General features: G+C 41.3%; 1 protein-coding gene and 1 non-coding gene across 11 annotated transcripts in view; one reads left to right on the top strand and one right to left on the bottom strand.

The window, feature by feature from the left end:
- Positions 1-22,863, top strand: part of CACNB2 (calcium voltage-gated channel auxiliary subunit beta 2) — a 328,309-nt gene that overhangs the window by 10,564 nt on the left and 294,882 nt on the right. The window lies entirely within an intron of this gene.
- Positions 19,297-19,400, bottom strand: LOC114493590. Its single transcript, XR_003684224.1, has one exon. It is a non-coding gene; the product is annotated as a U6 spliceosomal RNA (small nuclear RNA).

Genomic DNA, 22,863 nt, shown 5'->3' with positions numbered 1-22,863 from the left:
TAATTTATAAACACTCATATTATATATATGGTAACAGAAAGGACTTTAATTACCAGCGGAGGAACACTGGCAGCCAGATCTCTGAGGTTAATAGGTTGCACGTGGAGACTACAGTCTCACGTCAGGTGTAGGTGAGCATGTCTCTTTATTTAACACTTGTCAGTGGAGACAATATTGGGGTGGAGAGTTCTAGAGAGAATCTGCTTTCCTGCCTGACTGACCACTAGTTTCTGGTTGGTGTGCCCATCAATAATCTCTTGTCAGCGACAGTTCACTCCCCAAACAGTGCTTGTCAACTGAAAAAGCTGCTCCATCTATTTTGGGAAGAGAGCCAATCCCCGCCCCCCCCCCCCCCCCATGCTCCCTGTGCCCCTTTCCATGTTTCTCTCCCAGTTAGTTAACAGCCATTAAGCTTAAACATGTTCACCTGCTGGATCTGTGAGGCTTTTCTGCTTAGCTGCTGGCTGCCTCCTTCCACTGTCCAGGCACAGACAGAGGATGATCCCTCTTCAGCCCCCAGTTCCCTGCTTGCAATGTGAGGTGCACCAAAAGGTATGCCTGAACGATTTATGGGCAACTGGCAAAGCTCGGTTGTGATCCGTGCCAACTGGGAATTGTTTCAGTGTTTAAAAAAACAGTTGGTTAAGACAGAGCAGAGATTTTTCTTGCTATGAAACATTTAGAAAGAAAAAGGAAGTTGAAGCCAAGTGAGGCCCAGGCCTGGAGTGATGCTCTAATGGAGCTGAGAAGGGTGGAAGGGAGCTGAAGGTGTGTGCACTGGCCTGGTGTCATTGTGGGCTGAGTTCCAGCGTTCCGGTCCTGAGGACAAAGGAAGGGCCGTGGGAGATGGTGACTTAGCTTAGGTGAGTCTGTTAAAGGAAAGCTATCTAAGCTCTTTTCCATTTCAAGTATCCATATTTTTCTGCCCCTGGTACAAGGAGATTGAACCTGCAGAGCCAGAATACACAACTCTGAGTCATCATCTCAGGGCTGAACATCAGAGGACCTGAAGCAGAAATGAATAAGCCTCTTAGGACGCATAATGGCTGCAGCAAAGCCACACAGAACGACAAGCAGCTTGTCAAAATTGTATGGAAAGAAAAACTGATATGTTTCAAGTGAGCAAGATATTCTGAATAGGAAGTAACAGTATAGGGTCCGTTATTGCTCATTTTAGCTCTATAAAAATGTCATTTAAAGGCAGTTGCCAGATTGTCTCTTTGACTATAAATTCCCCTTTCATGGAGGTTTTTTTTAAAAGACTTTATTTATTTGTTTTTAGAGAGAGAGGAAGTGAGGGAGAAAGGGAGGGAAACATCGATTAGTGGCTGTCAGTAATGGAACTAGTGACCTTTTGCTTTACCAGACAACACCAAACCAACTGAGCCACACTGGTCAGGGCCCCTTTCATGGAGTTTTGAGAACTTGATCAGAAAGGCTAGAGGGTTTGCCATGCTGCATGTAAGTGAACTGGAATACATTTGTCCCCATAATTGCTTCCTTTGACACTGCATTCTTGGTGATGTATGTGAGTGAGTTTCTGTGCTTGAAACACAGTTATAGATGATGAAGAGAGCTGTTAAACTACTTAATGTATATTGCAAAAACATGTGTGAGCACATAAGAAGACAAGAAAAAATCTATCCTAAAGGCCCATATCTGAATCTCAGTAGAGGAAGGTGCTGATCATGACAGGGATTTGGGGGAATGCTAACATGCATTAGGTCCCTGAAGTGCCACCTTGCTTCTATCACAGAAGAAAACCAGTGTGTCATCTCTGGCTGAGTTAAACACTGGATTTTACCTTGGTAATTGAGCCTCTGTTCTGTTAAAGTGGCATTCATGTTTCAATACCACTTTAAAATAGGCAAAAGCTATCATGATATAGCTAAATATTTAATAGATTATGGTTTTATCAGACTGTTGACAGAAATGCACAGTAGATAATAACTAAGTATATGTTAGATTAAAGAATTTGAAAGAACCTCTTTTGAATGTTTTTTAAATCATAAGTAGATGTTTTATTAAACCGGCGGTTTGTGTTAGCATACAGGTGCACTTTGAATACATTGGGGTTCAGTTCCAAACCACTGCAGTAAAGTCAGTTGTCATCTTTTTGCTGGTGGAGGGTCTTGTCTTCAATATGTAAGAGACACATCTGGGAGGTGCAGTAGAACCAAGTACAAGAAAATGACACCTCGAGGTGTGTCTGTGCTGCTTGCCCTCCGTGTTCCATCCAAACCACCCAGCTAAGGAAGACTTGCTCAGAGATTCCCACCAGCATTTCTAGGGTGAATGCATCCAAAGTAAGTCTTCTTTTCACTTTCTCACTAATAGGAATGTCTTTAACATTGTACATTTTCCCTAGGTGTCATGATTTCAAACTAAACAAAAAAGAAAACAAACAAACAAAAAAAGCCCCAAAGCGCAAAGCAAAACAACCCAGCATCATTCCATTCTTTCACGAGAAGTTGCTCATCTGCCCCGTTTGCATCGCCATCCCAGCGTCCCGTGTCACTCTGATTGGAAATCCGAAGAATTGGAAACAGCTTTATTTTTTTCCTCCCTCCCACAGAAGTCAAAGAAACACATACTTTTTTTGAATCCTGAAATTCTTTTTTTTTTTTTTCCACTTGGAGGTGAACTCAAGTCTGAATCACCTGCAGCACCACGCTGGCTGGTTCTGAAGTCCAGCTGAGGCTGATGGCTGCTGATGTGGGCCCATGCAACACCCTCTGCTGTGAATCTGGGTAAAGTCGGGTGCACGCAGAGCAGCCGGTTTTACATGAGACCCCTTTAGAAATGGATTTTCAGTTTATTAGGACTTTGTTTTATAAATACACATTTTAAGTTTAAGTTATTAAGGGGCAGAAAGTGTTAAATGTAACATTGAGGCACCCTCGGTAGAATTAATGAAGACTACTGTTCTATTAAGTGTGTACTGAAACAGGGGTGTCAAACTCATTTTCACCCTGGGCGCATCAGTCCCTCGGTGTGCCGGGCCAGGTAAAACAAGGTGGAGGGCTCCATTCAGCCTGCGGGCCTTGTGTTTGCCATCTGTATAAAGGTATTTAATACATAGGCTATGGTTATCTTGGAATTATTATTAATATAATTAAGACACCAAAGTTGTCTGATGACAACTCAAAGAGTTCTTTCCTCCTACTTTAAGAAAAAGGCCTGTTGTCTGAAAAGGAGGTGTAAGGAGAGAAAGAGTATAAGGGAACTAGTAGTTTATTTTAGCACCAGAACCTAACCAAGTAAGTTGATTTACTGCAAGAAAAATTGGCGGATAGGAGTAACAAGGCCTGCCTGGCATTGAAGGATAGAACACGCGTGCTGTTCTTTTCGAGAGATTGTGCAAGAACTGCTAACTGTATAAATTCTTTGATGCTGCCAAGGTCAGGGAAAACTATGTACATCTGCAAATAAGTACTGGTCACCAAAGTTAAAGCAGCTTGTGGGGGATGGGAAGGGGGTGTTTGTAATTGTTTAATCAGCCCGTTTGGCTTTTCTTTTCTCGTAGTCACCCTCCTCCTGCCTCTTCTCCCCTCCCACCCACTCTCTCCCCTCACTGGTCACTCACTCTCTCACTGTTTTTTTTTTCCTTAAACTTTCTTCATTTTTTTAAAGATGTGTGTTCTCCCTGGCTATATTTATGTACCTGGCAGTATTCCTAAGATGAACACAAAATACTAAGGGGACGACTGCCAGTTTGCTTCATTTTGATGACTCTGTGGAATGGCACCTTTCATTTTGAGCATACTGTCATCCAACGGCTATTATATGCTCTGCCACGTATGGGCAAGACTTACGCACTGTTGCACCGGGTAGTGTTTATGGGTCACCCTGTCATGCCAACTGTTATCTTTTGTGCAGAAAGTTGAGCCTTAGAAGTCAACAGTTCTTTTGGGAATTTTCAAGTGGCAATATTTTGGGGGGTTCACAGGGAACTACTCTGCAACTGACCTGGGGTTTTTTGCTCATCAACATATGTTATGTAGCTTCTAAGGGCTTCCAGAATACTAATTGAGGTGGCAAAATGGAATGAACGAAGTATTTAACAGAAGGTTGCATGACACTTTCAGAACATGGTATTCTAAACAAATTCCATCGTCTTCCAGTACCATGTTCTTGGTGCTGCTTTTTTGGACCTTTTACTAGTTCAATTTGGCTTTAAGTACAAATGATTAATCACAGAGACACAGCCTATTTTTTAGTTTTGTTTTGCAAAGACAGATTAAACTGCGATAATGATTACAGACTCCAGGCCTGCGCAGACTGATATGTTTAAGGTTGGATAAATCTTTCAACCCTTAAATACTGGCTTGTTGCCTTGTAATGCTGTACTCGTCACAAACACATCTATAAATAATAATGCAATAGATTTATTGCTCCCCTGATTTCCTAAAAATGTCTTTCTATCTTATTAGGCATTCATGTAGATTTTGTGAATGGTAGAATCTGTTTGGAGACCTCTTAACTCTTCTTAAATATATCAATATAAAAATATTGAGCTTTTCAGTAAAGAAGCTCCTTGTTCTTTCTATAGTATAAAAGTATATACTACTGGGAGTGTTTATGTTTTAGGAGACATGTACTTTAGAAAGTATTAAGAATTAGATTTTGGACTTCATGCAGTTTGCTTTACAAAGTCTTTCTTGAGGTTTTTGTTTTGTTTGTTTTTTTGTGGGAGTAGAGGGCCATAATTATACATGAAATCTTCCTCTTTCTCGGATTGTTTTCATGTGTTTGAAACACCTACCTTTATAAACTAGGTTTGATTAGGGTCTCTAATTATTTTAATAATTATTGTGGATTGGGACACTTTTTATCTTTGCATATCTTTTTTCCACTGGTATACATATAGCATTTTAAAACTCAATTATTTCTGCAGGTGTTTCTTGGACTCTCAGATATGTTTCAAATTATAACATACTTTCCATTCCTGCCCTATTTTCTCCCATTGTTATTCATGTTCTGTTTGGGCCAATCCATGCAAAGTCTTCGAAGTTATAGACTGAATTAGCCCCACTAGATTAATTGAAAGTTTAAATGTGACCTAATATGGACTGATCAGTATGACTAAGAAAATGGAGTTTCATTAAACACTGAATTTATAAAAAGTCTATGTTTCAGGTGAACCCTAAACTTTAAGGAGTATTGCTGAAGATCAATTACTTAGCTTATGATTAATTATTCATGTGTCTCCGGTCTTCACAGGCATTGAACCCGAGTAGTAGTCTGGTCCAACCAAGGAATAGTTCTTTCTTCCCCATTCTTTTATAGATGTGGGTAATGTCAGTGTCTCTCCTTATTGATTTGTTTCTGGAAATCTTCATGTCTGATGATTATCAAATGCTAAAGAAGCCCTTTGTGAGATGTTAGTTTTATGTCTCAAAAATATTTGTTATGGTTCAGTTCAACAAGGAAGTATTCCACGGTCACCTTGTCATTGACCAAGCCTGTGTGTTTATTACAAAGACCTGAGGTGGAGAGAAGGATCTGAGCACATACCCCCTCCCCACCACCACCCAGCCTTATCATGCTTCCTTTCACCGTCTGCTTATTTTACAGTTGGGAAAGAAGGAGAAAAACAATAGGAAGACAATCACAGGAGGAGGGGAGAATCTCTGTGGAGTCTTCCATTGACCTATAACTGGAAAAATGTAGTTAGAGCTCTTTAAGAAGTCTCTGTCCCCTGCCACCATCTCGCAGTTTGTGCCATCCCTCCAAGCTGTCGCCAAGTTTTAGAGAATTATCTTGGCTCAGGGCTTTGTATCTCCCTTCATATTTCTTTGTGGCCTTAGTATATGTAGAAAAGTTCTAGCTTTTCCTGGTGACAGGAGAGCCCAGGGGACAGCTTGATTATTAGGACTTTTGACAAGGACACTTGGCTTTGACTCAGCTCTCTCCTCTCCATCTTCTCTGAGAGTCTAGGCATTGTGACCTCACTAGTTTTTCTTTCTCAGAAAGTAATATTTTCTTTCAGTCCAGAGCCTTTTTTTTCATGTAGGTGTGACCTTGAAGTTTACTTCCATTTGGGTATTTACTCCCACAGAAAGATGTGTTGATTACTCTTTGGTGTAGATGCTGAATTTGAAAATTGGAAAATGGTCATTTTTTTTAAAACAATTCCCACAACCAAAACAAAGAGGCAAACTTTTCATTTGAAAGAAAAATAACAGCCCTGACTGGTGTGGCTCAGTGAATTCAGTGCTGACCTGCAAGCCAAAAGGTTGCTGGTTCAATTCCTAGTCAGGGCAAATGCCTGGGTTGCTGGCCAGGTCCCAGTAGGGAGCATGTAAGATGTAACTGATGGATGTTTCTCTCACACATCCATGATTCTCTCCCTCTCTTTCTCCTTCCTTTCCCCTCTTCCTAAAAATAAGTAAATAATTTTTTAAAAAGTAAAGTTAAAAAAAAAAGGAAAATAAACAGAGATTGTGTATTGGATTGCTAGAGCTCCCATAGCAAAGTACCACAGACTGGGTGACTTAACCAACAGGCACTTATTGGCTCACAGTTCTGGAGGCTGAGTCTGAAATCAAAGTGTCCTTCAGTAAGTATCAAGATTTAAGCTATTATTTAAAAACAATGATTTTACTTGCATTTCTCACAAAGAATTATTTACTCTCTTGAGTTCTTACAGTTATTACTTCAAGCTTATAGACATTTAATACCAAGGAGAGTGAGGAATTAGGATGCTTACTTAATCTTTCACTCTGACAATTATAAGGAGAGCTGTAGCAAGGAGAAAAGCCACATGGTGGATCAGAATTCCCTATTCTGTATTAGCTACTTGTGGGGGGAAAATCAAAGATTATATGTCATCTCTTGCTGATTTATTTGATGATGCTTACTGGTTTACCAAGGTGAGGATCAGACAGAAGAATGTTATTTACTTTCCAAGGTCTTATTTTAAGTAATGTTCCTGTACTAAGCAGCATGTGTTTAAGGAGTCCAGGGCAAATCTCTAGTGAAAATTGGACAGTTAAGTGTGTTGTTAGCATCGGAGGGCTGGACATGTGCATTTTGGAAACAATCCCTAAGCAGTTCTAATGTTCACTCACGATTAGGCACTATTATTACCTGGATGGGATCAAAGGGTCAGACTGGGTGATAAAGAGAATATGAGATAGGAAGCAGCTACTAGGGAAGTTGTAAACCAAAGCATGACATACTGACATCTGGACAGCCATGTGCAAAGGACGTGTGAGTTCTAGTAGAGGAGCAAAGGAAGTCCTCTGTGGGCCCTGAGGAAGGGATGTTTTATTCTGAGTGGCAAGAATAGAAAGCATCTTAGTATTGACCCAGAGAATAATTTTAAATTTAAATTTTTTAATGAAAATTTTAAATTAAGAATAATTTAAAATTGGAAAGGAAGTACACTGGGTATTCCTAGTATGGCCAAGAGCCGTGTGTGTGGAACCAGGGTGTGTGGAGAGAGGGTTGGGAGACGAGGTCAGAGGTGTTGGGGGCCCCAGATCACTGGGAGCCTCCATGCCGTGTGGGGTTCCGATGCAGCTTCCTGGGGTGAGGAGAAGTTTGAAAGGATGCACTGATGGGCTGGCTAGTTGGGAAATAAATCATTGTCAAAGAACGCATTTGAATAATGATGATAGTAATAACTAACGTTTATCAAATGCTGACAATGTGCCAGCCACACTGGTAAACACTTTATTTCATCCTTATCACAAGTCACTGAGATGGGTACTATTAGTATCCCAATTTAACAGATCTTAAATGGAGGCCTAGGTAGGCTAATTCATTTGGCCAAGTTCATACACATAAAAGTACATAGTATTTATTAGACCAAACTGGTATACTTGGGAACGTTTAGATGTTCGCTGGGCAATGAGAGACTAGACAATAGTGATGATGCTCAAAATCTGAGGAAAGTGGTACGGTGCTTTTGGGTCACTAGGCCTAAGCCGGTGACCATGTGGGTTATAATACACAGAGTCCAGCCAACTGAGCTAGGACTCTGGCAAAAGCTGGGCAAAGGGCTGCATCCCCAGAGCTGAGCTGACCTCAGGGAAGGCTCCAGCACCATGATCGAGGAATCTGAAGGGTCACCTGACTAGTACTGAGTATACATAAAGGAAGAGAGACATTCACAGTGAATGAGTGAAGTTTATATAGGTATTGATTGTACCATTTTTTAAATTATTCTACAGATTTTAAATACTTTAAATAGTTTGCAGCAGGAGGAAGTAGGAGGGGGGTGGCAGTGGGCAGGAGCTCTGTGAGAGAGACCAGGACCCCAGGGCAGGGGTGGGGCCTCAGGACGGGCTTAGAAGGGAGTGCTTGGTGAACGTCTGCCCGGCAGAGGAACACTGAAGGACCATTTCACACCATCAGAGGGTCCTCAGGTGGCCCAGTCTGCTTGGCTCCTCAGATGTTTCAGGGCCTGAAGGGCCTGATAGGACAAAATTGGTGGCAAAGGTTGGTATTTTCTGCCAACCACCTTATTACAGACTTTAGCATTGAAAAAAACATCTTTTAAGACTTTTTTTCTTAGCAGGCAAAATAAAACCATGCACAAACTCAATATAAGTAGGTTTTCCTCATGGATGTGAAGTTGCAGGAGGTTGGAGGGTTTATAGCCCCAACCAGCTGCTCATCTTAATGTCCTAGTGTGGCTTTGTCAGTAAATTTATGCAGCCCCCTTTGAACTGGTGCTGCTGACTAACAGCCGTTTGCCCTTGAGTGAAGTAGTCATTAGTGGTCATATAAGTTGAAAATCAGTCATTCTCTCTCTGCCTTGGGCCATTCGTTTGAGGGAGAAGAGTTGTTTGAGAAAATGAGGTTATTTGGTTACCAGGAGGCACTGCCCTTTACCCTACCTAATTACCCCTTTTAGAAGAAGAATTGCTTAGTATTTGTTAGATAACTCTGCATGCTAATGGGCTTTGGGGGGTGTTTATAATATTCTCATAAAACAGGTCAAAACAGTCTGATTAGCATTTTCCACAGTTTGTCTCTGTGGCAGTTTATAGAGCGAGCATCAGTGTCCTGAAGATGTGACATGCAATATGAATGTAATAAACTTCATTTTGATGATGTAAAAAAATAAGTTTGCATATAGCCTGATTTTTAAACACAGTTGTTTCAGGACCACACATGTTTAGTCATTTTTATTCAAAGCAGAAAAGTACTCTGGGCTCAGGATTGAAGGTGTCTGTTGTGAAACAATTTCTCTGACCATTTGTTTGTGTATATATGAAAACTACCCTGGAAAGAGGCCAAGTGTACTTGTACTTTCTGACTTTGCTAGATTTTGTTTGTACTAAGTTCTCTCAACTGATCCTCGTTTATTCATGTATTCACCGACATGTGGGGTGCCTTTGCCAGGAGGGGGGCCAGAGAGAAAGTAAAATAACAAGATTCTTGCCAGTTTTAAGATAAATAAGTCCTGGGCGTGTAATACACGACATGGCAACTACAGTGAACAGTATCATATTGTATATTTGAAAGTTGCTAAGAGGAGAGATCTTAGAACTTCTCAGCATAAAGAAAAATAATTAGTGGCTACGTGTGGTTATGTGTGTTGTCGCGATGATCACTTCACTGTGTGTACATGTGTCACCTCGTTGAGCTGTGCGCCTAAAACAAGCACAGTGCTGTATGCCAATTATATCTCAATTAAAAAGACAAGTTTCATGGACTGAGATATTAAAGTATTAAATGTATATAGTGCTTTAAAGTCCACTGTGATGGGCTGTGTAATAGAAGTGAGTGTGAAATATGGCACGTGCAAAGGGAAAGGACTGATAGGTTCTGCCCCGGGGAAATGGAGAGAATGTCACACAGGAGGTTGTATCTGAGCTGGGGACTGATGGGTGGGGAGGAGTGTTTGTGGAGAAGACACCGGGAAGGGCTGCGAGGGTCAGGGCACTGGTGCTGTGCCGTGGCAGGAAGAGAGAGTGAAAGTGTGTTCCCTCTGCGGTAGCTGATGGCTGGGCCGGTGGGAGACGAGGCCAGACAGGTGTTGGTGTCTAAAGTGGAAATGTGGAGAAGCAACAACACTGTGCCTGTGTCCCCATGGCACCTGGGTGTCGCCTAGCTTTTCTTGTCAGGGCCATTTCTATCTGTGTTTTGAATGAGTTTTTCAGGATCTAGTTCAATAAACACCAAATAAGGGTTTCCTTTTGTAGCTTGCTTCCTTGGTGTGGGTCATTTTAAAGGACAGTATGTTTATTAACAAATGCCTTGTGCCTTTTTATTTCCTTTCAAACATGTTAGATTGACCATAGATATTTATACTTCTGTTCTTTGAAGAGTTGTAAGTTTGTGGGTCAAAAGTGTTGTGACACATTTTAGATTTTAGAGAAAAAGTTATCTATTGGGAAAGTTATCTAATTTAAGAATCAGGCTGTATGTATAAATCCATCCTATATATGTGTAAATGTATGCACATTTTCTTCGATGGATTACTTTAGAGATAATATGCCATGTAACATTATTGTAAAGGTTATAAGTATTTTTATTATAGTAAAGGTTATAAGTATATTATAAATTAGCAGTGATGAATCTTAAAAATCAAGACAATTCAAATCTGAATTACTTGGTACTGTGATTCTACTCCCCAGATCTATTTACATTTAAAAATAAAACATACAGAATTAGTGATAAAAGGTATAATTGTATGATAAATACTTCCTTCTGAATAAATGAGTTCAACTACAATTTAGAGTAATTCACTCAATCACTTTGAGGCTTTTGATCAAATGTTTATATTTTATAAGGTGAATATGTTAATAACTAAGTGTAGATTAATGTTTTTATTGGAAAATTTTACTTCTTGGGTCACAGTTTGTCTACTTATTTGTCACTTACATTTATGGAACCGCCTGTCCCACTTGTTCATTTCAATGTTCCGATTTCCCTACACTGATCAGAAAGAAAGAGAGAAAGAGAGAAAGAAAGAAAGAAGGGAAGAAAGAAAGAAAAAAAAGAGAAAGAAAGAGAGAGAGAAGGAAAGCAGCATATATGAGTTAGAATTCTGTTACAGGAGATTGCAGACATGACTCAGGCTGGCTGGCTTAAGCAAAAAGGAAATTTGGGAGTTCATTTAACAGTAAAGCCCAGGTGTCGATGACTGGAATGGCTCACATGTCGTGGGCAACTGGTTTTTCTGTCTCTGGCCACTAGTCTCTCTCATGTTTGCTCCATTCTCAGCTCCAGGTGGTGGCAAGAAGGTTCCCAACAGCTTTAGGTGTGTATCCCTCCAAGTTCATGTTGCATTGCCTCTCATTGACCCTGAATGAATGACTGCACAGCCATGAACTAACAGCTCGGGCTGGTGGCCTGCGACTCACTGATGAGCCAGACACAGCCATTCTGTGCTCACTCTGGAGGTGGGAGAAAATGTTACCCAACAGAAACTGGGGTTGGGCTGCCCACCTCCCATAGGCAAATTCTGGAGACAGAAGTTTGGTGAAAAAGGAAGGAGGTCTTTATTAAAAAACTGCATAGTTTGGAAGAATGGCAGGCTTCTGCCCCAGAGCCCATCCCTCCAGAACACTCAGAGGAAAAAATTCGGCCATAATCTGTCAGACCAGCCCAAGACTGTGCCCAGAGTTCCTTCTCCCATAAAAATACCATCCTTTGGGAACCACAGGTGGCTGCCGCACAAACATTCAAGCACCTCAACTTTTTTCCCCACCACTGTCAGGTCCCAGGCTCCTTCCTGAAGCCCACACTCATGGCTGGTGCTGCCAGCACCTCTTTCTGCACCGGGAGCCAGGCTGCTGCCAGCTGCTGTGGCCCACCATGAGGGAGCTTTGCCATGCTGGCCACGGGGCCTGGTCCTTGCTTCCTGGCCACAGCAGTTGCCAGGACTCTCATGGACCTGCACATCTGTGCAGTGGATGTGAGTGGAAGAGAGCTAGTCTCTGCCTTTTCTACATTTAAATCTCCTGGCCCAAACTGCCATGTACCCTGGAGTGGTTTGGCTCCCCAGTCAATCCTATTGCTTCCCAAGCTAGACTGGCAGGTCAGCACCTACCTCTGCCGCCATGTTGACACTTAGGTACACGTGCCACTGTGTTCTCTGGGTTCCCCACAATCAGGACTGGAAGGGGGTAGGAGGGCTTTTCCCTTTGCCCATTGCTTTCTGGACTTCAAACTTCACTCTCTGGCCTCCTCCTGCTGTGTCTCTGCCCCGGGGATAGGGAATCTGTCATCACAGGCCATGCTGTTAGTTACCCAGACAACGGGACAATGATGCTGCTGCACAGCCCCGGCCAGCCTCCTCCTATGGCCCCTCCCTCACTTTGGGGTCTGGCACAGGCTGTCTGGCCTGGTCTACCTATATAAAAAAGTCACTTCTACAAAGTGCATATGGACTAAGAATATGAAAAATGGCGACTTTGTAGGGGACAAATCAGAGGGCTGTTACCAGAGGAAGAGTGGACAGGTGTTGGATGGTGAAAAAAAGAACTGAGGTCCTTTAGAGGGTGAAGGAAATGTAAGATTCTTAGAAGGGGCTTAGGAAAGCACTCTCCGCTGGGCACAGTGAGAGAACAACTCACTGGACCCCCTCACGCCTTCCTCAGACTGTCCTTTGTTCTTTTCTGTCTAGTAGCAAGTGAATTCCTAGTGACAATGAACAGGTCTGTGAAAACGTCTCCCTGGGAAGGAGTGCATATATGTACTTGTGTGTCCAGGCATACGTATTCATGGCCATGTGTGCTGCCTCTATATATTTTGAGTGATCAAAGTTTAGTCTTTGTGATAAAACTGCCCCAGGTTGCCAATATAAAGCTAGAATATTTTAATGTTGTGTGTATCGTGTGTGTGTGTGTGTGTGTGTGTGTGTGTGTTGAAAAAACCCTCGTGGGGACAAGAAGACTAGCAAAATGATTGTTGTGGTCTTAACATTTGAGCAGTACTGATGTGTTAGAGGCAGAGCAGGGAGAAAACAGTAACTTGTGTTCTTGACAAGGATATTTTTTAGTTTGAATGTCGTATTGTCTGGTTTTACCACAATCTTAGACATCTTAGAGGAATTGAATGAGATGTTTGATAATCTTAATAATTGGAGAAAATTAACATACTAAAGTTTGGATTTTATTTTATAGGTAGTCATGATAACTTCTGCTTGGAATGTTACTTTAGGGAAAAGGAAGATCCACTTGCTCAGTGGTGAGGTGTTGGACACCGTGTGTTATATTCAGTACCATTCACTGTGCCTGTAAAAGCACACGTGGCACACACCCAGAGAAAATTGGTGTTCTTGTTTTCAGACCTTTATAGTAATAATTTTCTATTATGCTTCCCAGCACAGGAAATTTTTCAAGTGGAATTGGGAAGGACATCCAGTTCTGTCTTCTGCATGGCATTTGTGTTCCTTCTGATATATGTTTCACTCAGTTTCTCTATTTAGGGAATATAGGGGTTGTCCCTTAGCAAGGTGATTGTGACAAGTTAGGATTTTGGGGTTGTGACAGAATCTCATCTCAAACTCACATTAGCAAAAGGGAATTTGTTGCCACCTATAACGCTAAAAAGCGTGGATTTTACTGGGGTGACAAGAGGCTGGCAGGACTGTGCCCGCACAGGTTTTGTATTCTCTTCCCCCACAGACAAGATTTTCCTGTCTCGGCAGGGATGTGGCGATAGGAAGCTCCAGGCTCCCTTTTGCCAGCCTTGACAACAGAGAATAAAAGGCCATTTCTTCCTTTTTGCCCCTCCTGGTTCCAGTTCAAAGAACCAACAGGGAAGGGCCCTTATGTGGTTTGCTGAGTTCTTGCAGCACCGTTTGGATCAATCTCTGTAGACAAGGATTAAGTTCTACGTTGGCAGCTGGGCTCAAGTGTGTGTGTGCAGGGTGGGCAGACAGCATGGTAGCACAGAGGGGATGTAGTTCCACCAAGGAAGGGTGACAAGGTTGTCAAAAAGGGTTGCCAGGAAAGCACTTAGCCATGGAAAGAGTTGCCTTCCATTACACATGATGCCAGTATGAGTGTCTCTGCCCCCCACACAGGGCAAGAGGAAAGCAGACATCTCCCGGATACTGTGTGTTCTTTATTGTACCCTGTGTCTTCCCCATGAAGTAATGGATTCCTGCTTTAGGCATAGCTCTAAATGGAGGGCAGAGCAAGGTGGGAGGTAAAAGATCTACTCTCCTGGGGGATTACAAGACCTACATCTTTAAAGATGTGAAGAGCGAGGCTTCCATCTGAGTAGCTGATTGAAAATGCTTTTCTGTTATCTTGAATCTTCCTTCACTGTTCCCCTTAAATTCTATATACTGTGTGCTTTCTAGTTTTTCCATACATCTTTTTCTTTCTATTGATACTGTACCTTCTGAGAGTGTGGATATAGAAGTCCAGAGAAATCAGGCCAAAGTTCCCAGAGCTGGGGAACGTTAGAGGTAGGATTTAACCTGGTGTTCTGTGCCCTCTGTGCCGCACCAGGCTGTCTTTGTCACCAAGGTTTTATTTTCATATTAATATCATCAGCATTCATTGCCAAAAGCCTACACTTGTTTTAATTTACTTTCAATGCGTCTTACCTCAGTGACCAGTGAAAGGCTAGCACGTAAGTGTTTGTCCTTCAGTAATAGAATCACCTCGTCGCCATGAGCATGTGACAATTCCAGAGTCAGGCTGCTTGAGTTCAAATTCATGCTCCCAAAAATCTCTAGCTATCTTACTTTGGGCAATTTTTCCAGAGTCAGGCTGCTTGAGTTCAAATTCATGCTCCCAAAAATCTCTAGCTATCTTACTTTGGGCAATTTTTACTCACCACTAGTGAGTTTTACTTTATCTTTAAATGGGAAAAATAATAAGGCCTATCTTACAAAGCTAAAGTGAGAAATAAAAGGGATAGTATAGGTGAAGGAAAGAGAATTTATCAAGTACTGTGATTTATAAAAACATCATGACTGGTACAGAGTAAACTCTATAAATATCGTTTCAAATAGTGCTGATAAAGCAGCTTATTTTAGGACACTGTATCTCATCACATGGCACCCATGGGTGAGAGATGGATTCTTCATTGAAAGATTCTGAGACATGTAAGGAAAGAGGTTCCTAAGAGATTCAGGTCATAGGAAATTTGTGTTTAGGGGGTGACTTTAGGGAAATTTGACTTTCAGGGATGAGTTTGAAGTTTCTTAGAATAGTGAGTGTCTTGTTTAATATTTTCTATTTTGGGGAATTGGCATAACAAGTGAATCATTGGGGTTCTGCATATGGGAGACATGCTTGAATAGAACTTTATCTTGAGAAACAAGGACATTATATGCCTTTTTGATTATTAAGAAGTTTGTATCCAGTGGTAGGGCTGTGTCTTGTTATATTTTTGTAGGTTTTAGAAATACTTGGCAATTCACTGAGACTTTTAAATGTTTAGATTTTATATTTCTATAAAAGTACCACAAATATCCTTGCAAATTATATGCTCGGGGGGCAATTGGCAGTAGCGAGGGTAGTGTGCCAGTAGAGAGCTGAAGCTGGTTGGTTTCAAATGGTCTTTATTAATGAGTATTTTATCAGTAGAAATCTACTCCCAGAAACTTCTGAAGAGTTAAAAAGAGACTCCATTCTGTCACAGTTACCAAATAGAGATTCTCTCCCGTAATATAGTTCACCCGTGAAAGCACAGGTTTGAACTGCATGGTCCACTCATGCGTGGACTTTAAAAAATACATACAGTAAATGTAATTTCCTTGTGATTTTCTTAATGTGTCATTTTATCTAGCTTGCTTTGTTATGTGAATATAGCATAGAATACATATAACATACAAATTATGTGTTAATCAACTGTTTATGGTGTCAGTAAGGCTTCTGGTCAACTAGAAGGCAATTAGTGTGAGGTTTTGGGGGAGTCAAGTGTTATATGTGGATTTTCAGCTGCGTGGGGTAGGATTTGGGGGGTGAACACCCTTAACCACCATGTTGTTCAAGGGTCAACTGTAGTTACCTTTAGAATACTTTGAAAAATTGCTTTGTCTTTGTTTAATTTTGCCATTGTTAGAGAGAAATAAAAACTTAGTGTCTTCAAAGGTGGCGGTTCAAGCCACTACCTCTGACTGCAGACTTGACTTACTGTTCGCTGGATGCGGCCACTACAGAGGAGCAAGTGTACCAGATACGTTTTTTTCTGCTGCCGTTCAGATTTAAACCTAACTTAGATGTGTTGAGTGTAACCTTTAAATTTCTCCCTTGACTAACACAAATGTTTAAAAAACAAATTCACTTTAAACAGTTGAGACTTATTTTTCATTCTGGTTTCAGGACTTTAATAATAAAAATATATGTTTAGAAACAGAAATCAAAATGAAGAGTGTTTGCAGCACCTATGGCATACAATTATTTATAAATAAAATGTTAATATATAAATATACATAAAGTGACATTTAAGTCTCTTCTATTAACTAGAGATTGATAAAGCCATTTCAGCTGGCTGATGAGAACTTACCTCACAATAGGGCTTTGTTATTAAATCATTTTAAATAAACCTATGGAATCTTGGGGTCTTCCATGTTTCTTAATACGAAACACAATGTAATTATGTTGGTCAGAGTAAACATTCATACAATGTTGTTTGAAATACAAATTAAAAGTATCAGAGTCAGCCCTGGCACAGTGGATTAAGTGGTGGTCTATGAACTGAATGGTCACCGGTTCCATTACCAGCCAGGGCACATGCCTGGGTTGCTGGCCAGGTCCCCAGTTGGGGGCGTCCCAGAGATGGCCAATCAATGTATCTCTCACACAGTGATCTGTTTCTTTCCCTCTCTCCCTCCCTCCCTTCCTCTCTCTATAAAAGTAAATAACATCTTAAAAACAAATCAGAGTCATTACTGCTGTCATTTTCCACATCGGTGCTAGTTTAGGACTGAGAGGCTCCTTTGACTGAGGGTCTCCAGGAAGCAGCAGAAACTTACAAAGATCTGCCCTCACAAACACATACGAGTAGTTGGCCACCTTCTGCCAGCTTACTGTGCTGCATATTAAATAAATGAGATGGATGCTGGGCAAAGGACCACGTTGAGTCAGAATAAAATGATTATGTATGTAGAACAGGTGAGAATTATTGAACTATTAAATCAACATTAGGAAAATATGTTTTATGAAGAGCATTAATTTTGTTAAATTTAACAGGTTCCTAGTCACTAAGTCTTCAGCAGTTGCTTTTGTATACACAGACACCTGTGCTCACCCACACATGCACACACACCACCAGCACCACCACACACATGTACATACACACAGCCACTGTAAGGGGGCATGGTGCCCCAGCCATGTAGCTTTGAAAATTCAAAACACCTTCCACCCCAAATTATCGTGATATCCAGCAGAAAAATAGCACAGTGCATGCAGAAACCTGGGCGGGGTGGGAGTTCTTGCTGGTGTACTTGCCACAGACACTGTTGGCGTGTTAGGACCAGATCCTGTACTGAACTCAGCATATTGTGGATGGGAGCACCTTTCATGTCGTTTTCAGACTCTTGTCTGGTATGCCCAGAAAGTTGTGCACTCCAGTTCAGTCCCTTATAGTGTTTACCGAACAACCATGTGAGTGTGTAGATATTTGGTTTTGTACAAACGGGAAAGAAAGAAAACATCAATTATTGGAAGATGTATTGACAGTCACCCAATACATAATACAAGACATTGCCTGATAGGATCTCTAACCCCAGGAAGCTTACAGTTTTCAAAAGGAGCTAAAATAGGCACAGAGTGTGTTTAATAGATGTGGAAATGTCTTAAATTGGGAACTAGAGATGGTGTTATAATAGTATGATATTGGAAGATTGTGTTCTTATTGAGGAGCCACAAGGGGATGGGAGGAGAAATTAAATGTGACCCTCCAATAATGGGAAGAAAGGAAAGGGCAGCGTAGGAGTAGGGACCAAGGTAACAAAGTCATGGCTGGAGGAAAAGCACTATTTCTCTAGGAGAATAGTGAGCAATATTTGGCTTGCTGTTCAGGGAACATTAAGAATTAGCAGCAACCAAGTGTAGAAAGGTGGGTGGAAGGAAACAGTGGAGAGCTGGAGTGCCAAAAGCAGGGATTAGAATTTCGAGGGTGAAGGTGAGTGGTCTGGAAGTCTGTCCCCGTTTGAGAGGGCTGCAGATGGGGAGCAGCCGTAAGTCAGAGAAGGCTGCACACATTTCAGCTGAAATGGTGAAGGGTGTGAGGAAGTTTGTTTACTGCAGCCTGGAGTTTCAAGGGACACAGAGGAGTTAAGAGAGGACTGAGAGAAAATAATGAGGGGTGACTGGAGATTTGGGTTAGGAGTAAAGAATTCCAGAACTTGATAGCAATGACAGGGAGAAAGGGTTTTGACATGGGGAGGGGGATTCCCTGCCTTTTAGGTAGTGGCCGAGGGAAGGTTTTATTCACAGTGTAGTCTTGCCGTGGCTGGGGTTTAGATTATAAAGACATTGACTAAATCCATTTAGTAAGGGGAAAATAGAGAGGGAGAAGTACCCTTTAGAGTCTTAAAAATTATGCACAAAATACTGTATACATGGTGTTGAATATAACTGGTGTACAGAAAGCAGCTGGCTTGTATTTAGTACTTAGAATGCATATTGTATGTATTTTTTAAGCTAAACTCCCATTTAACAAGGCAGGATGACTACCCTATGAGGATAGAGCTATGGGAGGGACTGTAGGATGTAGTACCTCATCTCCCATCTCAGAGTCCCCCTGGGGCACATGCCGCTGTGGTTCTCCTGTTCTTTTTTTTTAAAAAAAATGATTTTAAAGCAGGAGAAAGAGCCAGAGAGACAGAGACAGACAGGCATCAATTTGTTGTTCTACTTAGTTATGCTTTATTGGTTGATTCTTGTATGTGCCTGACTAGGGATCACACCTATAATCTTGGCGTATTGGGTGAATGCTCTAACCAAGTGAGTACCCAGCCAGAGCCCTCCCTCTCCTTTTATTGGTGGTTGTTTTTGAAGACCTAGAGTTGAAGTGGGGTAATGTCATTTTATTGTATTTGTTATGGTTCTAAGTAGTAAGCCCATAGGGATGGAGGTCCTTATCATTGTAATGCCAGTGCACGTGATCCTCTGTGCTTGCGTGAGATACTTGTTGTCAGTGACCTTCAGACTGATTTATAGATCATTTAAAAGGGTACTGTAAGCATTAACTGCACCTTATTGGTCTTTGTTAGAGCTTACATAATAATAATGTAACATCTCAGATTCAGTCTCACTCAGGAGGCATTTATTAAATGTCTGATTTGTGCATGTCAATCATTTAAATACATGCCAGACCTGGAAAATCATTCAGAGATGAATCAGACAGGGGACAACATGTCTCAAGAACCTGATTAACCAACAGAATCTCTCATTTCTTGCGCAGGGGCCATGCTAATCTTCTCTGTATTGTTCCAATTTTAGTATATGTGCTGCCGAAGCGAGCACATGAATCTCTCATTTCTTGATTCATTGTATTCTCATTTGTTTCTTCAGGGTAGAATAAGATCACAGAAAAGTGTGTTGCAAGGGAGTCCTTTCCCTCTTGTTTCATTTAGTGTGGATGATAGAAATACCTTTGGCTGAAAGTAAGAGTATTGGGTGTGGAGCACATATGTATATCCTTTAGACACAGGGCTAGTGGAAAGCCAATGAAATCTAAATCAGTGTTTCTGCTTCTTCTGCATTCAGTTCTGAGGTGTAAGGACTGGCCTCAGTATTGCCATGGATATAGGGACTTAGAAGGACTCATGTTAGTAAGTCTGAAACTCTGAGAACCTTTGAGCCACAGGAAAAAGGTGCTGGATAGGCCTGATGATAAGACCTGGGGGAAAACTATGTTTCAACTGCAAATCCTGCAGGGACTGGGTGGGGAATGACCAAACTATAGAGCAGCAGCTCAGTCCACATTAGGCACTGAGTCTACCTTTGTAAAGAGAGAGAGACGGGCAGCTGTGTGTTCCAGTTGGGACATGCACACAAAGCAATCATAATCTTCCTGGCCTTACTCTAGAATGGATTTTTACCAGCTGAGTAGTTACAACCGTTTTCATTGCATTGTAAACTAAATACTATGAAAGAAATGTCAGTAACTTAAATTTTCTACGTTCTTTCAGCAGAATATCAGAAAACATGATTATATTTGTGAGATCTGGAGAAAGAGCTTATCAATAGCAAGGAGAGTAGCCCTTGCTATTTTACAGATTGTTGTAGAGAGCTGGTATTTATCCAACAACCATTAACAAGGATCCTCTGTGCCCTTCAGTATAAGGGAGGATGATCAAGTTAGTGCATCGACAGACAGTGAGCTGTGTGTTTCAGTTGAACATAGAGCTTCCCCCCCACACCCCCTTCCCCAGCACCACCTTCTTTCCATTTAGTCTGTAACCTACCTGGTTAGTGGTGTTGAATAAAACTTTGACTTTTTTGTGGCCAGATACATTTTGGGGGGCTCTAGTAATTCTGAATGTACCATAACAAGGTACGCATATTTACCTCTTTTTATTAATTTTGGAGATCTTTGAATCAAGAGAAACTCAACACTGATTTTAAAGGTAGACCCAAGGATTTCTTCAAAGTATTTAGTACAGCAGTGTGTCTTTCATTTGATTTAAATTTTGCTATGATGCCATACTGAATACTGGTTATTACCTCCTCCTTTTTGTAAACACAAGTACCTATGTTTAAAATGTACTTTAACATGAAAGAATGACATCAAAACTCTTTTAGTTCAGACAAGTCACCCAAACTTCATTTCCCCTCTAGGAGTCTCAGTTATGAATTTTATCTTCCTCTGACTTTCATAATTTTATAAAAATCACTTTTGTCCCATTGTAGCCAAAGGTGTTTTCTTCATGGTATCCTCCTTGGGTATAGATTCAGCTCAAAGAGAAGATGTGTCCTGAGGATTCCACCCTCATGCTTATGTGTACAAGTTGGCATGGCAACAGGTCGCTTCCTCTGCTGCTGGAATGGGCTATTTATAGTTTCTTTTCTTGGCTTCCGAGTTGGTGTATGGTGTGTATTTATGCAAGGGAGCACTCTGAGGCCATATAAGACTGTAGTTTAGAAACCTAGTAGCCCCATTTGCCTTTTGCTTTTTGGAAGAAGAATGGTATTATATTTACCAGCATTAAAATGTAACAGGATGGAGTCACCAGACAGTCACTCCAGCTTCTTTGAAACCACAGATGAAGGCTTGAGACAGAGTCTACGCAAGGAGAGGAATTGTCCCCAGAATGAGTGACAGGGATGTCTTCCCAAATGAGGGGGTTGCTGTCAGTTGCACTAGACTGAATCTTAGTTCCTCTTTTAGGTGATACAGTTTATCCTTGAACATCATGGTGGTTAGGGGGCTGAACCCCCCAGTTGAAAATTTGCTTTTAACTTTTGACTCTGCCAGAATTTAACTACTGTTGACCTGAAGCCTTACTGATAATATAAATAGTCAATTGATGCATATTTTGTATGTGCTATGTATTATATACTGTATCCTCCCAGTAAAGCAAGAAAAGGATGTTATTAAAATCATAAGGAAGAGAAAATACATTTAGTGGGGCTATTTTTATAAATCCACATATAAGTGGACCCATGCAGTTCAAACCCGTGTTGTTCAAGGGTCAACTGCACCTCTAATTTCCTCGTCTTTTCCTTTGATTACCAAAGGCATTGATGTTCTCACTGAGGTCAGTAATTTTGCCCTATACAGGGCAGGCAGGATGATGTAATGGGGAAAAACATGGGCCAGAGAGGACTGGCGTTTCATTCTGGGTCATAAGCCAGGTCATGTTGTGAAGGTCAACCTCCCTGGTCTCCACTTTCCTCATCTCCAAAACAGGGATGTCATATCCTTCCCTCACGGGGCAGTTGTGGGGAATAGGAATAACAGAAACCACAGGGAAATGTCTGGGTTGGAGCAGCTGCTGATCAAATTCTGAAAACTCAGTAAAAGAAATAAAAGAAAATGGGGCATAGGCTATCTTTCCCTCCAGGATCCACATTAAGTCTTTTGATGAAAAAAAGAGATGCGTTTTCCTGTTCTTCTGCCTCCACCCTTGGCGTTTATTGACCTGGGTCATCTTGCCCTCTGAAGTTCTCCATCGAGTATAACCTGGGTCAAAATGACCTCACCTGTCTTCTCTTTCTTTCATGACACTTCCCTTCTGCTAAAAGTAAAGCTGAAACTTTAAAAAGCTCTCACCATCAGTCCGCTTACTATTGCGTGGATGTAAGCCTACCACTTTGGTTAAACCTCTTCACCCTTATGGCACTTGCTACCACTGTTTACAGGACTCTGCTAAGGTTAAGCCTTCAGAGAAAATAGCTATTTTCAGGGCTCTTTTGCCATTGAAAAGAATGGGTGAGGGTCCAAGTTTTAAAATTTGGGATTAACTTTAACAGAGGCCAAATAAATCCTAGGGACACCTAGTGTGACACCTGTTGGCAGTCTAATAGTAATCCGCTTGCCTGCTTGTGCAGGCTGATTTTCGTACTACAGAGCAGATTGGGGGGAGGATGAGAGATGGTAGAAAGCTATAGGGGGTCCCTTGAGTGACTGGGGGAACAGCCTCCCCTCAGAAGACCATGGGCAGCCTCCTCTTTGGCCCACTTGTATTTGAGGGTGCTTGTTCATCATTTTTGAAAGTGGGGTTGAAGAAGTAAAAATATTAAGTCAACAGAAAACATTTTATAGCAACATAATGTGAACTTTCAATGGATTCCATCATAATTTTCTGTATTGCTCTTTTCCTAAGCAGAAAAATAGCACATACTCATAAGAGAAAACATGAAGTAGAAAAAAAAAACAAAGAAAAAATGTTGAGATGAAAATAAAAATTACTCATAATTCCTTTCCCCTAAAGGTGCAACCATTATTACCTGTCCAGATCCTTTCATCTCACCCTCTCACTCA

Source organism: Phyllostomus discolor, chromosome 1, assembly GCF_004126475.2.
Source record: "Phyllostomus discolor isolate MPI-MPIP mPhyDis1 chromosome 1, mPhyDis1.pri.v3, whole genome shotgun sequence".
Taxonomy (NCBI): domain Eukaryota; kingdom Metazoa; phylum Chordata; class Mammalia; order Chiroptera; family Phyllostomidae; genus Phyllostomus; species Phyllostomus discolor.
The sequence above is the reverse complement of the archived record's forward strand: the minus strand, read 5'-3'. Positions and strand labels throughout refer to the sequence as shown.